Here is a 13,740-nt window from a genome sequence, read left to right as displayed (position 1 = left end):
CAGTCTCTGGCTCTGCACTGACATGCACTTTCTCAGTCTCTGGCTCTGCACTGACATGCACTTTCTCAGTCTCTGGCTCTGCATAGACATGCACTTTCTTAGTCTCTAGCTCTGCACTAACATGCACTTCCTCAGTTTCTGGCTTTGCACTGACATGCACTTTCTCAGTCTCTGGCTCTGCACTGACATGCGCTTCGTCAGTCTGGCTCTGCACTGACACATAGGTACTCTCCACCACTACACTAGCACTTACTTTCTCACTCTACAGCAATGCTCCAGCATGCACTTTTTTTCCATCTTGTTCAGTTAGCAGAAACACTTTTGTTAGTAATAGTGTGTAACAGTTGTATAGATGATTTTTATGGTAATTAATATTTATGTACTGATAATGTAGACACGTGCTTATTTATTTAGATGTAATATTGCAAATTGTAATAAAGTTTAGTTTGGTTCATTTCTATTCTGGTAAAATTTGGTTGTTTTTTTCATATGTATTGCATCTTATACCTTACCGCGTATGGTAAACTTGTATGTTTACCATATGTTATGGTCATGTAAATGTGGGCAAAATGATAAAATAAGGCCTGTAAAATAAAAATAAATGCACTCAATACTATATACTATCATTGCAGCACACTTAGACTCAACAGTCAGAGTCACACCTAGGCTGGGTACACACGTGCAGTAATTGTCTTTGGAAAGGATCTTTCACGATCCTTTCCAGCGACATAAGATCAGCACGATGCATGAACAAGTGCTGTACATACAGCACTGTTCTGTTCAATGGAGAGGGGAGGGGGACAACGATGGAGGGGCATACTGCTGCACGCTCTCCACCTTTGCTTCCATTAAGATCGTTCGTCATCTATTGTCCTTGGATCCGCCAGGATGGTCGTTCAGATGGATGCTGTACACACGCCAGATTCTCGTCCGATATCGGCCCTGAGCTAATTATTAGTTGAGAACCATTGGACATGTGTATGTAGCCTTAGACCCTAACATATTGCACAGTAGTCCTTACAGCAGGGCATTCTGCACCAAAAGAAAGTTCTAAATAAAGTGCCATAAAACTGATGAAGCAGTAACTGCACCACAACCTCATGGCCAGTCTGAACATTGCCTAAAGCAGGTTTTTCATTTTGAATAGGCCAACAACACACCTTACTGACCCAACTGAGATGACCTATTTTTTGAACACACTGAATGTGTATTGTATTGCCCTGAATATGCCTCTACTTCACTGAATGACAGACATACACCTCCATAGATCTTATATGTTTTGCATTAATGCATAGCAAATCATCCATTTGACTTCACTAACATACCATAATGCAAAGTCCAGAGTTGGTGATCCAAATGGAAATATAGCCCCTCAAATATTGCAATTTTTTTTCTTTTTGCATAAAGGATATAGTATATTACGTATCTATTGAAAGATAAATCTTGTATTTACCCATCTGCCAGCAATTTTATTTTTAATTCTTTACAATGCTTTTGGCACTTGCACATCTGTTTGATTGTGTAATTACCGACACACACAGGAAATACGGTAATTGTATTGTCCTGTCAATTGACTGAACTCTAAGAATTTGAGATCTAAGAAACAGACATGGGTCCAGAAGAAGTGGTGGAGAAGATCGAGGTGGCAGCAATGGGCAGTGTGGATATTGCATCACTGCTAAAAGGGGAACAAAAAAACTAAATGCTCCTGGTGATCCAAAGTTTAGTTCCACATTCAAGTGAAAATACTAGGTCCTTGGTTGCTATGCCATTTCACTACTTTCTGAGTCACTGAACTGGAACATTTTTGCCGGTTAGGAATTCTTTCACTCTTGACTTTCCTGTTTTGTGTGCTCATATTAGTTACTCAAAGTATGAAAACCTAAGACAGCGAGACCTCTAGCATTTTCAGGACGGAGTCTATTATGAATGAGATCATCCATACTTCCTTGTACACAGGTTTTCCTTAAAGTGTAGATAAAGCCAATATATATATATTTTTCTGCTTTGGGTAGATTTTTGAGGGATTAAGAGGGTTTTTATTGCTGCCATATCACCACTATTTGTCCTAGAGACCACTGTGTGGGACTGGAATTGAGGAAATTACAAAATTTGGGGTCAAAAGTGTACTCCCTCTAGATTATTGTTGTCTAAGACGAACAGTTCTTGGGTGGAAACCTAACATGTGACAGTGGTCACCAGACTTTGTTTGGCAATCCGCCCAGGCAGATCATGGAACAAACGAGTGGGGACGACCATTGCATTTGCTCTCCCCCTTAGTGCATCTCAATTTTTTCATTGTCTTTATGACTTAAATGTTTAGTGCCCCTGAGTTGTGACACCAATTCCTAGTTTCCAGTGTTTTGTAATGAGTGAAATAACTTCTAGAGGTGTAATAGTGTAATCAATGTGGTGTAATATTGCAGGCTTAGATCACATTAGTGGTAAATAGTATTCAAACATCTTTTAGGTGGCTGGAAATGCTTAGCAAAGCGTTGTGGGTTTTTTCAGGTTTTTTTTTTTATTTTAATGAAAAATGTTTGGAAAAAAAAGGGATATACTTAGAAAAGCTTGCATAGCTGTGACGTGTGCTTCCAATTTAGGTCTATATAGATGGCTGGGGTGGTAAAACACCTTTGAACGTTATATATAGCATTAAAAATCATGCAGTGCTGCCACCTTCTACCACTAAGAACAAGGGACAATCAACTGAAGCATTTTTTCCAATGTCAACAATTGTTGTAAGAAAATTTTTACCAGTAAAACTGTTTAAAACCACTCGCAAAAACTGTTCATGTAAACAAAACTTTAGACTGTGCTCAAACTGACTGTGAGTTTGCATTGTGGTTCTCCTTTATCATGCCAATGAACTGCTGCATTAAAGAAATACTGCATGTAACATCTATGGCAACACCATAGAGAATGGAAGACTGCTGGCAGAAGTTTGGGAGTGCAAAAGATATAAATGTAGAAAAAGATACAATGTATAAATCCCAGAGCTGGCAGGCTGTCTAGACTCACTTACAGCTCTCTATACCAGCGGTCCCCAACCTTTTCAAGTCCGCGGACCACTAAAATCACTGGCTCCCGACCACGCATGCTCTGGCCAGTGGGTCCCCCCAGCACCAACCAGAGGGTGGGACCCCCAAAATTTTCTCGCAGACCACCAGTTGGCCACCGCTGCTCTATACATGATCCCTGAAACGAGTGGCTGTCTGATTCTGCAAGCCAGCAGAAATGTCTCATTTTAGCCCCCTGATCCTTTATCTTTACCTTTCTACCAATCCTAGCCTAACTCCCAACCAAAGTCCCAGGACTAAAGTATCTATGCGCCAGGCTTGCATTGTCAGCACTAAAAAAAATTCTGCATTGTGAATCTCACAGCTCTGTGTTCTTGGGCTTGAAAGCTGCTAATTCACTGACAGACATATGTGTCCTTATGACAAATGCAAGAATGACAAGACTGGGCCTGACAGAACAATCATGTCTTTAAATAGAAAATGTTTTTGAGGTATAGCAAGGTGGTGAACTAATCCACGGTAATTACTATTTCTGCTTACTGTTGTCAGTCTAGAAAAGACTTGCTTTAACTTATTACCTTTTCACTTCCTGAGTAATTTCAGTGTTTTTCACACAAACACACACACACATGAAAATCTCAAAGTATAATTTTACATATTTTCTGAAAAATGGTAATATGTCACATGATATTTGCGCTTATGCATAATAAATCTAAAGTTTTAGGTAAAAAAATAATTTTTGTGCACACAAGCATATTACAATCTTTGCTGAAATATGTACAGGTACCCGGGTTACATACAAGATAGGGACTGTAGGTTTGTTCTTAAGTTGAATTTGCATGTATGTAGGAACAGGTACATTATTTTAATAAATGCAATTAGGACAGATGTTTGTCTCAACATACTACTAGGCAGTGTGATGTCAGTTACTGTATAAAATCCCCACTGTGAGCTAATCACAAACAAAGCACCAAAAAAAAAAACTTTATGGAGCCTAGACATTCATTAACTTCTGAAACAAGCTGTGATTTGATATGCAAAAAGAAAAAAGTGCTGAGTTTCTCTTGGTCATTAAATTGTTACAAGATGTTGCAAAAGAGATCACCCACAACCTCAGCTGTGTTTAGCAAAAGACTTCTTCAGCAAGTCATGCAAACTGCCCCCTTCCCCCCCATCAAGCCTCAGTCCTGCACAAGAGTAGCAGGGAAGCCCTATGTGTATCTAGGAGTCGTCCATATGTCAGATGTCCTTAACTCTGGGACTACCTCTAAAGGATGAGATAGTGTTTTGGTAAATAGAAACTTGTGAAACAGTGTATGATACCCAATATTGTCCATAGGCAGTCCTTTTAAAACCCGGAAAGCTCATCAGTTCAGAGCTAATCTTAAATGTTAGCCCTAGAATGAATCCTCTCATACTGCTTATACCCATTTATGTACATGCTTGTGTCATGTCACGTGTCCCTGTTCAAAATCATATGAGTGAATAAGTTCCTTATTATTCCTATTTATTGATTTTATTTGTATATTTTCACTTTTTTTTTACTGTTCTTTCTTACTTCACTTTTATACTATCATAATGGGGCTGATAAACTGGAGGAATCAGGTGTGGGTTCCTTCCACTGTGCTTACCGCCAGCCATCATGGAAAAACTGTACCATTCAAGGACACTTTTGTCGCTCATTGAAGTGATGGCTTCATTGAGCCGCTCAGATCACTTCTGTATCAAAGCTGTGAGTCAGGTGAGGAAATGTAAATGAACTTATTTTTTTAAAGGCTGGGTTTTTTTTTTAAACCGGTGCTGCCAGGAATGTATGGTATACAAGTCTGGCACATATAGGGTTAAATGATATGTTCTCTATTCCTAGTGAAGAACAATGAAAAAGAACAGATCTCATATTTGATAGTGGACATATTACACAATACAACTGCCATCAGTTTTTACAACTGTTATCAGATGGTAGATTCACAAACATAACATTATTCTATTAATACATCTGTTGTAGTTTGTTGTTAAATATATATTTTTAGTAGTGATAGAAAAAACAGAATTCCTGGTCTACATTAGGTTTATTGAGTACCTCATGTAACTTTAAAGCCATGTAATCAGCACTAGACATGTTCAGTAAGCAGAGATCAGCAATGGCAGCTTTCACACCTCCTCAGTACAGGTTTCCTTCAAAGCTGAACTTTAGATGTAAGATCTAGAGTGTGTCTAGATGTAAAATGTGGTAATTTCTGCTCTGTAAATGTTCATTTATAAAAAATTCTATGTATTACCGTGTATCTATCTGGAAGCGATACTCATTCAGGTTGGCATCACACTGTAGAATAAAATGCAAATCAGCATACAAATAAACTATCCTCTGTATGTGTGGACTCAAAGTAAAATATATAGGAATTTAAAAACAGCTAACGTGTATCTTTCAGTAAAATGCAAGGAAAAAATAATGCATCTTCTATAGATTTAGAGTATATTCAGACCAGTGTCTGAAAAACATGGCTGTTAAATGCTCCTGGAAGCCTAATATGCACAGCTTGGCTGCTCCTATAGATTTGTCACACCAATTTAATTTCTAGTAACAGAAACCTGTTTTAAAATAAGTGACAGAAATTGTTAAATGGACTTCCAAAGCCCTTCAAGGACTAGAAGTGTCCCGTCAAGAGAATGTTGCTTGGATGTACGAAGATCAGAAGATCTAATGGTTAAAGCGTACCTAAACTCAGAATTTTCACATAAAGAACAAAGGTTGCAGCACTGCCCCCTAATTCTGAATGAATGAATGGGAGCGCAAAGCCTCCCAGGATGCCTACCCAGGCATCCCAGGAGGCTCTTGGGCACTCCTTCTGCACATGCCTGAGCATCTCAGGCATGCACAGAAGGAGCCTTTTAGCACAAAGAGAAAAATTTGCCGACCTAACTCATATGCAGTGAGATCGGCAAATTTTTTTTCATCCTACGCTACCTGATCTCGCGCCTGGCTTCGGGACAACGTGGGACCCTATGCAGGACACCTTCCGGAGTGATCAGACTGCCCTGCGTTTTTTTTTTTTTTGCACTTTTGACATTTTAAGTACCCAACTATGAAGATGCCTGCAAGGTGATCTGAAATAAAAAACAAAATTAATCATTTCTCACTTTTCTATGAGTAGGATATGAAACAAAGGCAAGTAATATGCCTGTACAGGCAATATGGTCCACCGATTTTTATTGTGGGTTATGTCAGGCTGTAAATCTTCTTTAAAGAGGATGGGCACAGGCAGCAAAAAACCTTAAGAGTCATAGACTAAATTAGTTCTAGCAATGTGGGTTATTATTGGCAGGAATGGGCAAAGTTTTTTTTTCTGGTGTTTGCTTGCAGTATGCCATATGTTTTTTTCCAGACACCACACCACCTTGCTGCTGCTTACACAAGCATTTGCTGAAAGAGCCACGTTTGGATGTCTAGTGGTTGCCAGCAGGCACTTGGGAAGTAGGTTAGAGAATCTTACACTAATGCTTCAGTGCCAACCTGTGTGTGTGACAATAAGGAACCAATGAGTACCCCTGCTTGTAAGTATTTAGCAGGGGTCATTTGAATTTTAAATTTAGTTGGAAGTTGGAAGAGAAAGAATAAAGAATCTTCACCTAAACATTTTGTAAATATGCACTTTACTTATCCAACCATATGAAAAGAAAAAGAACAAGATTTGTCATTCAAAATGATCAGAAATTGGCTTTTCACAAGATTGGATCATTTAAATCATATTTTTTATTTAGTGTTATAGTCTTAGTCTTTCTTTGATCCGGAGTGAAAGTGCAGAACTGTTATTAAAGATGGATGTTGTATTATACCTGCCCTTGTTTTTTTACTGTGCCACCCCACTAGGGATTGCACAGCCACTTTCCCAAGTCTCTGAGTTGGGCACTCAATTTGCTCTACAAAGTTCAATCATTCCTATAGAAAGCTTGTCCAGAATCAGGACAAAAGAGCCTTTTCATATGAATGAAGATTATTTCACAAATGCACAAAAAAAAAAAACGTGAACCCATCTACTTCTGGAGAAAAAAAATGCGGTAACAAACAGACTCCACTGCAAATATCTCAACAAACTACATCATTTCTACAGACGCTTAAACATCTTTCAAAACCGTGTGTTTCCCCTAAAAAAGAGAATATAAATAACAATTGTATCTTTAGTAGAACTGGCATTTAAACATTTCGCCTTTACCCACCCAATGTATTACCTTGGGTCCCATCACAGCAATATATACTATTCTGTTCTGGCAAAAGCTACACAAACTGGCAGAAAACCGACTATGTTTTTATGAAGATGATTTGGTTAAATAATAATAACCATATCACATCTATATTATATAGTTTAATTACCTAACTGCTAATGCAATTATTTGATGGTGGAAATAAAAAAATAAATGTGTGTATTTTAACAAGAACAAATGCATGAAAGTACTTAATTATATGCCCAGATCCTGACTTAGCCACAAAGAGCATAGTCTGTGCTCCACTGTGCTGGATTAAAAAATGTTATGGATCATTTAGAGCAGGTTCCTTCTCAAACCCTTGAACCTAGCCAGGTGACCAGCTGCTGAAAATAGTTGGTGTTATAGTGCCCATTCATAGTGCAAGCACACACAATGCTGCACATTATAGCTGGAGGTACAATGGCAGTGGCTTGGCCCCTTAGACTTTAGACACGCTCAAAGCATTTAGCTACCCAGAAAACAATCTTACAATTTGATTCAACCAACACATTCACTTTGGATTGATCTGCAATAGATGTGAAAAAAACAAAACTTTAACAGAGACATAACCAATAAAAATACATGTACATTTACCAAATATTATGAATATGTTAATCAAAGACACCTATCAGACTATATAATCATTTGTTGTAATAATGTTTGGGAACTTATATCCAGGTGTGAAGATATCCTTTAACATGCGTGTTTCCACAAAGTCGTATTTTGCATTCATGTTTGTAAGGGAATACCTAAGATACAGTTTCACTGAATTTGTATGACTCATAATTGAAAATGCAAGTCATTGCATGGTTTTCTTAACACTTTTCATATATGCATAGTGCATAAAATTACCCAAATATCAAAGATAGAAGCATTTAAAATACATTGATATTACCGTTTTCGATTACACTGGTTTCAAAATGGACTAGTTTATGGTATTGTAAAACTGTGTTGTTCCTTGGCTCTTACTAAATATTTTGCAACTCAGTTTCCTAAAATATCATTACAGCATTTGCTGGTTTCATCTGTTGGTTTAAAAAGTTTGATCATATTTTTACAAACCATTGTATGATGTATTACTAAGGAATTAGTAAGGTAATCGGTAAGTAACAGAGGTTTGTGTTTTACAAAACTGGTAGCATATAATTTGGAATTAAATTTCAACTAAATTACTTACAGCTACAGTCTACTTATAGTACTTTTTTTTTCATCCGTTACCCTGTTTACCAGAACATTGACAGATTTGAAACCCCTTTTTCCTTAAGATAAAAACCAACACTTGTATTCTTATATTTCTATAAAGGTGTCCTCTAGGAGACTATCGATTAAGTCAATGTATTATACAGAAAATTTAGGGCTTGTGCAGACCCGAGGCTTGTTCAAACATTTTTGTATTGTTTTACTGCTCAAAAAAGCTTGCAAAAAAAAATTAACAATGGACCAATTTCTTCATTTGACAGGCGGCAGGAGACTTTTCAATTCGGTTTTCTGGAAGCTCAATGCTGTGTCCAGGGGCACTCTGCCACCTCCATAGACTTGAATACGAAGTGTTTAAAAACGCCTAAACATGTTTGTACAGGCATTTTTGTCGTTTTTGCCTGAAAACGATCCAGGACACCTAGCTGTACATAGTAGGCATCCAGGAGCAATTTTTACTGCCAGTCTGAACATGCCCTTACTCTTAAAGCTTCTGGATGGGACAACTTTCACCTTAAAAAGTAAATTCAGTCAGTCAAATTAACAATCAGACAGGGCCTAATTGCAGAAAGGGATAGGTGATGTCCTTTCTGCAATAGGCATTCTTACCTGCCTGATTTCTTGCTTCAGCTCTCAAAATTACTGAGCTGCCCATGCGCAGCTCAGCATATTTTGCTGGAATACTCAGTGCATCGCAGCCTTCCCTGCAGTTACAGGGACTAAATAATCCCATGTGCATGTCATCCCAGCCAAACAAGACAGCTGAAGCTTGCAACAAAGAAGAGAAGTAAGAAGATGGTGGTGCCCGCAATGGAACAGGGGGAGTTGAATATAAGAGGGTTTAGTCCTTTACATTTGATTTTATACTCACTACAGTCAAGGTTATTGTGAGGTCATTGTAGAATTGACCCCCATAGTTCTACCCAAAGTATTGTTTAGGTTTATACATAGTTTATGTAGATTCTGTTGTATCCACACATCTTGTTTCCTTGGGTCTGCACCAATATACTGTTAATCTAAAATTATAATCTAGGTAATTTTTCTGTATTTGCATTTCAAAATAATTTTTATGCAGATGATACTCAAATTTAAACATAGGGTTTCAATCTCCTTTTATTATTCTCTTGTATTCCTAGCAGCCTAAAAGCTTGTTTCCCTAAATGTAATATCAGTAAAAGGGATTTTTCAACTCATATTGTGCTTTACTGTCGATAATACCTCAAATTCCATTTCCATAAGCACCTCACTTGGGGTCATTACTTGATTCTACCTCTCTATACACAGAAACAATCTTTCAGCCATCAATTTTAAAGCAGCCTTTGCTGTTAGTGAGTTTGTCGCTAGGGTCCACCACTAAATCCAAGAACTAAATGATTACTTTCTCATTACTGTAATTTCAACCCCTACTTTTAACATAACTCTAAACTTAACCTTGGAAATGTATGTAAACCCAAGAACAAAAGTTTTATTTTTTCCCTTTTCAACTAGTACTCCTACCAGTAATACACAAAGCTCCTTTATTGTACTGTTTATATGGAAAAGCAGTGTTGCCACCATAGACTGCCCTTCCTAAATGGTCTACATCAAACACCTTCCTTTCTCTTCTTCTCTATTGAAAAGAGGTTTTCAGTTGTGTAGTCTTTAAAGATAGTTGGGAACAATGTGACTGATAAAAGTACAGTACAATCACAGTGTAAAGGAAATTATCAACTCACATATTGTTGGCTGGATCAACAAGTATTTGTTTGTAGTTATTGAACCAACATGACAAAAGGCTTTCAAATGTATATTTACCAGTCTTAAATGAGCATATAGGACTAATTCATTGTTTGGGCTTGCACACTCTCCCCTTAAAGCTATAGCCTCTTATCTTCTTACCCTAATTCAACTAATAAAACTAACATTAAAAGTCCTAGCCTAATATCCTATAATATAAGAATATACTTATATTAATCCAGATATTAACCTTTTTTTATCCCTAAGACCAGTTTGTGCCCTAACATCACATTCTAAGCTAACCCTAAAAATAAAATTACACAAAAAAAGATTCCTATAAAAGAAGAGACTACCTACCTCATCCTACCATATTTACCTCATCTATGCCACTAAATACTGCACAGAAGTATGTTTAGAAACCAACATTTCCAGCAACAGTTCTCTCCGCTGACCTTTATTCTTTACAGGACACAATATTGATGTGCAGGTTGGTGGAAGAAACTATTAATTGCAAATAGAAGATAGGAAATGGACATCTTTAGAACTGCCAGTTTCTGCACAAATGTCTGGTGAGCAGCAGGGGAAAGGGGGTAGCAGGGTATATGTAAATGGGTATAAATAAAGGATGGCAATTTGGGGCTAAATTCGGTGGATCACAGTATCCGGACCAAAACAAATTAACCAGAATGCCTGCACTCAATGTAACTTATAATTTAAATGGTTGTTGTAATCCTCCTTTTGTGTCTCTTCAAACAAACAGGTAGGTATATCTCCAGTACTTTATGAACTCCTTTTACTGCTTCTACTGTCCACACCTCAAGAGTTTTCCCTGTCTATCAATCACTCCACTGGCTAACCTAAGCTCACCATACAGGCTACAGTCTGATTGTACCATCTCCTTTAAATCTACCAGCAATTACAACAGCCTGATAGTTTAGGTTCTCACATTAAGGTTGATACAAAGTACAAAGTCAGATTATAACATGTACCGCAACCTTTACAATAACAAAACACTTTAATTTAAGTTACCAAAACAACTTCTCCATAAATCTTCTCACTAATAAACAGTCTCTGCTCTGACATGACTTTGTTTTCCACTTTTGTCATTTCTTCTTAAACCCGCCATTGGGACTTCTCATATAGTTCTCACTTTCTCAGGAATCACTTCTTGCATGTGGTTACGCACTGTCCCACATATAAACTTTCATGTACACTTAAAAACTTTAGGCAATTATATAATCCCATCAGTCAATGAAGGAATACTTTTTCCTATGCAACACACTACCACCTTTTATAAATAGTAAGTTTGCCACTGCCAACTACCCCTAGATAATAAGTTTGTATGTGCAGGATTCCTGATATATTAGAATGTTAACAAAATAATTCATAATGGTAATGAATGCTCATTTTAGATTAACTATGGCCACCTTTCAGCTCACTTTACACAACCGCACCATCTATTTGCAGTTTTCCGTGGGCAAAAATGTGTCAAAGCTAGGGCAAGCAAAAAAACATAGGTAATTTCTGCTATACTGTTCTCTATACTGTCTCAACCACAGAATTTGCACGCACGTGTGAAAGCGTGCCTACCACTCTCAGGCATCTACACTCTGGTGCAAGTTGCTAAATGTATTTTAGTTGGTTGCTTCAGACATCCATTCAAGTTTAAGCTTAGGGAAAAGGTTTGGGGTTGAGAGCAAATTTTACAAACTCCAATGATCCCATCCTTTGAGGGAATAATTTGTTATTACATGAGGACTTTCAATCTGTCTGTTTCCTCTCCCTTCTAATTGTCTTCAGCTTGACGAAGGTGCTGCAAATCTATTCTGGAAGATTTTTTTTCTAACTCTAATGTATTCAGTCCCTTCTTTTGTAATATTATGTGTGAGCCAAGGTTTAAGAATTGTTTCTAATAAACCTTTTTATGTATCTGTGTTGAAAAAGATCTAGCTGAAATGTTGAAACTGTAGATATACTTAAAAGAGTTTACAGGTTTTTTTCATAGTTGCAGAATTCCACAACTGAATACTGAAAACTGAAATACCACTTGTTTATTTTACTTAACAGTAGTGAAGGAACAGTGGTCACAAATGTTCTGGGGAGGCCAACAACAATGGATCATTGCTCAGTTGGATAATAAGCAATGACAACATGTTTGTTGTATCTCCAGTTCAATGTTGGATGAGAACTATACACTCCTTTGTTACAAAAAGGATTGTAGTACTCAATACCCTGACTCAACACTGTTTTAAATGTGCTTGGTCTTAGTAGTATCAGCAACTATTAATAATTCAAGTAATATAAAAAGACGATTGAACCCATTATGTATAATAATTAGTAGTTTATTAGTACATGCTAAAATGGACTAAGAACACCATGCAAAGGGAAGGAACAACAAAGGTTGCATACAAAAATGGACAATGTATCTGCACATTCTAATGAACCTATTTTACAATGCAAATGTATGTTCTCATTTCAGCATTATGGACATGGGCTGAAAGTATGCAAACTTGAAAAACAAAATGCAAATGATAAAAATGTTAAGTGGTTCTGAAACAACAAAATACAAATAATTAAAAACTCATATGTATGGAGGTGAACATGCTATGAAGGAGTACAGCAATGTTTCCCTTATCTTTTTGTCAAAAGAACATTTTTTAATCTTCCGAAAGTACTATTATATCTGCATGCATGCTAAATTGGAAGTGAACAGCTGACAGAGATTTTATTTTGTGATGACACACTTTACAAAATCCTGATCAAATAAAAGAAAATGTAAAAAAAGTGAATTTCTATTTGCACGTGATTGGATGATTGAGATGTCCGTGCAGGTTCACCTCGTTTTGCAAAGTGAACTTTTACTTTACTACTTTAGTATATCAACTTATCAACTCCAGCATTTCCTTGATATGTGAGTCATGCACTTTTGTACATCCTGGTCAGATTATGAATTTATATTTTAATTTTGAAAGTTTATACATGAGTAATTGTAACCATGCAGGACTCCATGTGGAATCTGCAAATTAAAAATGCAATAGTAGTAAAGACGGTTGCCTTGATTTATTAAAGCTCTCTAAGGCTGGAGAAGATACACCTTCATCTTTGAAGCTGGGTGATCCAGCAAACCTGAAATGGATCTGGTCCAGGATTCAAAACATTTGCTAGCAAATAGCAAAAGACATTTAAGAAATGTATTCCAGGTTTGCTGGATCACCCAACTTCACTGATGAAAGTGTATCTTCTCCAGCCTTGGAGAGCCTTAATAAATCAGGCCCTTTATATCTATAGTTAGGCAGGGGCTTCAATGACCATAAGTCGTATTACCAATTTAGCTGCCATGGAACTGAATGACTGTGCGGTCCTCTGGCCATTCCCTGGATCACTTATCCATTAAGTATACTAGCTACCTGGTCACAGGGTGACCTTTACAGAATTTAATACTACATATATATTGTGCCTGTGAGCAAAGAAGCTAAACTCTTCTAGAACTAGCTATGGAACATTTTTGCTACTTACACGTGATTTGGCGGTCCTTGTATAGTCCTACCTTAGGTTTAATGTCACC

At 37.2% G+C, this 13,740-nt stretch overlaps 1 protein-coding gene across 3 annotated transcripts in view; it reads left to right on the top strand.

The window, feature by feature from the left end:
• The window catches only part of OTULINL (OTU deubiquitinase with linear linkage specificity like), a 36,800-nt gene that overhangs the window by 1,668 nt on the left and 21,392 nt on the right, over nucleotides 1-13,740 (top strand). The gene's annotated exons all lie outside the window — the stretch shown is intronic.

Source organism: Pyxicephalus adspersus, chromosome 5 (genome assembly GCF_032062135.1).
Source record: "Pyxicephalus adspersus chromosome 5, UCB_Pads_2.0, whole genome shotgun sequence".
Classification (NCBI taxonomy): domain Eukaryota; kingdom Metazoa; phylum Chordata; class Amphibia; order Anura; family Pyxicephalidae; genus Pyxicephalus; species Pyxicephalus adspersus.
This window is presented reverse-complemented; position numbering and strand designations above follow the sequence as displayed.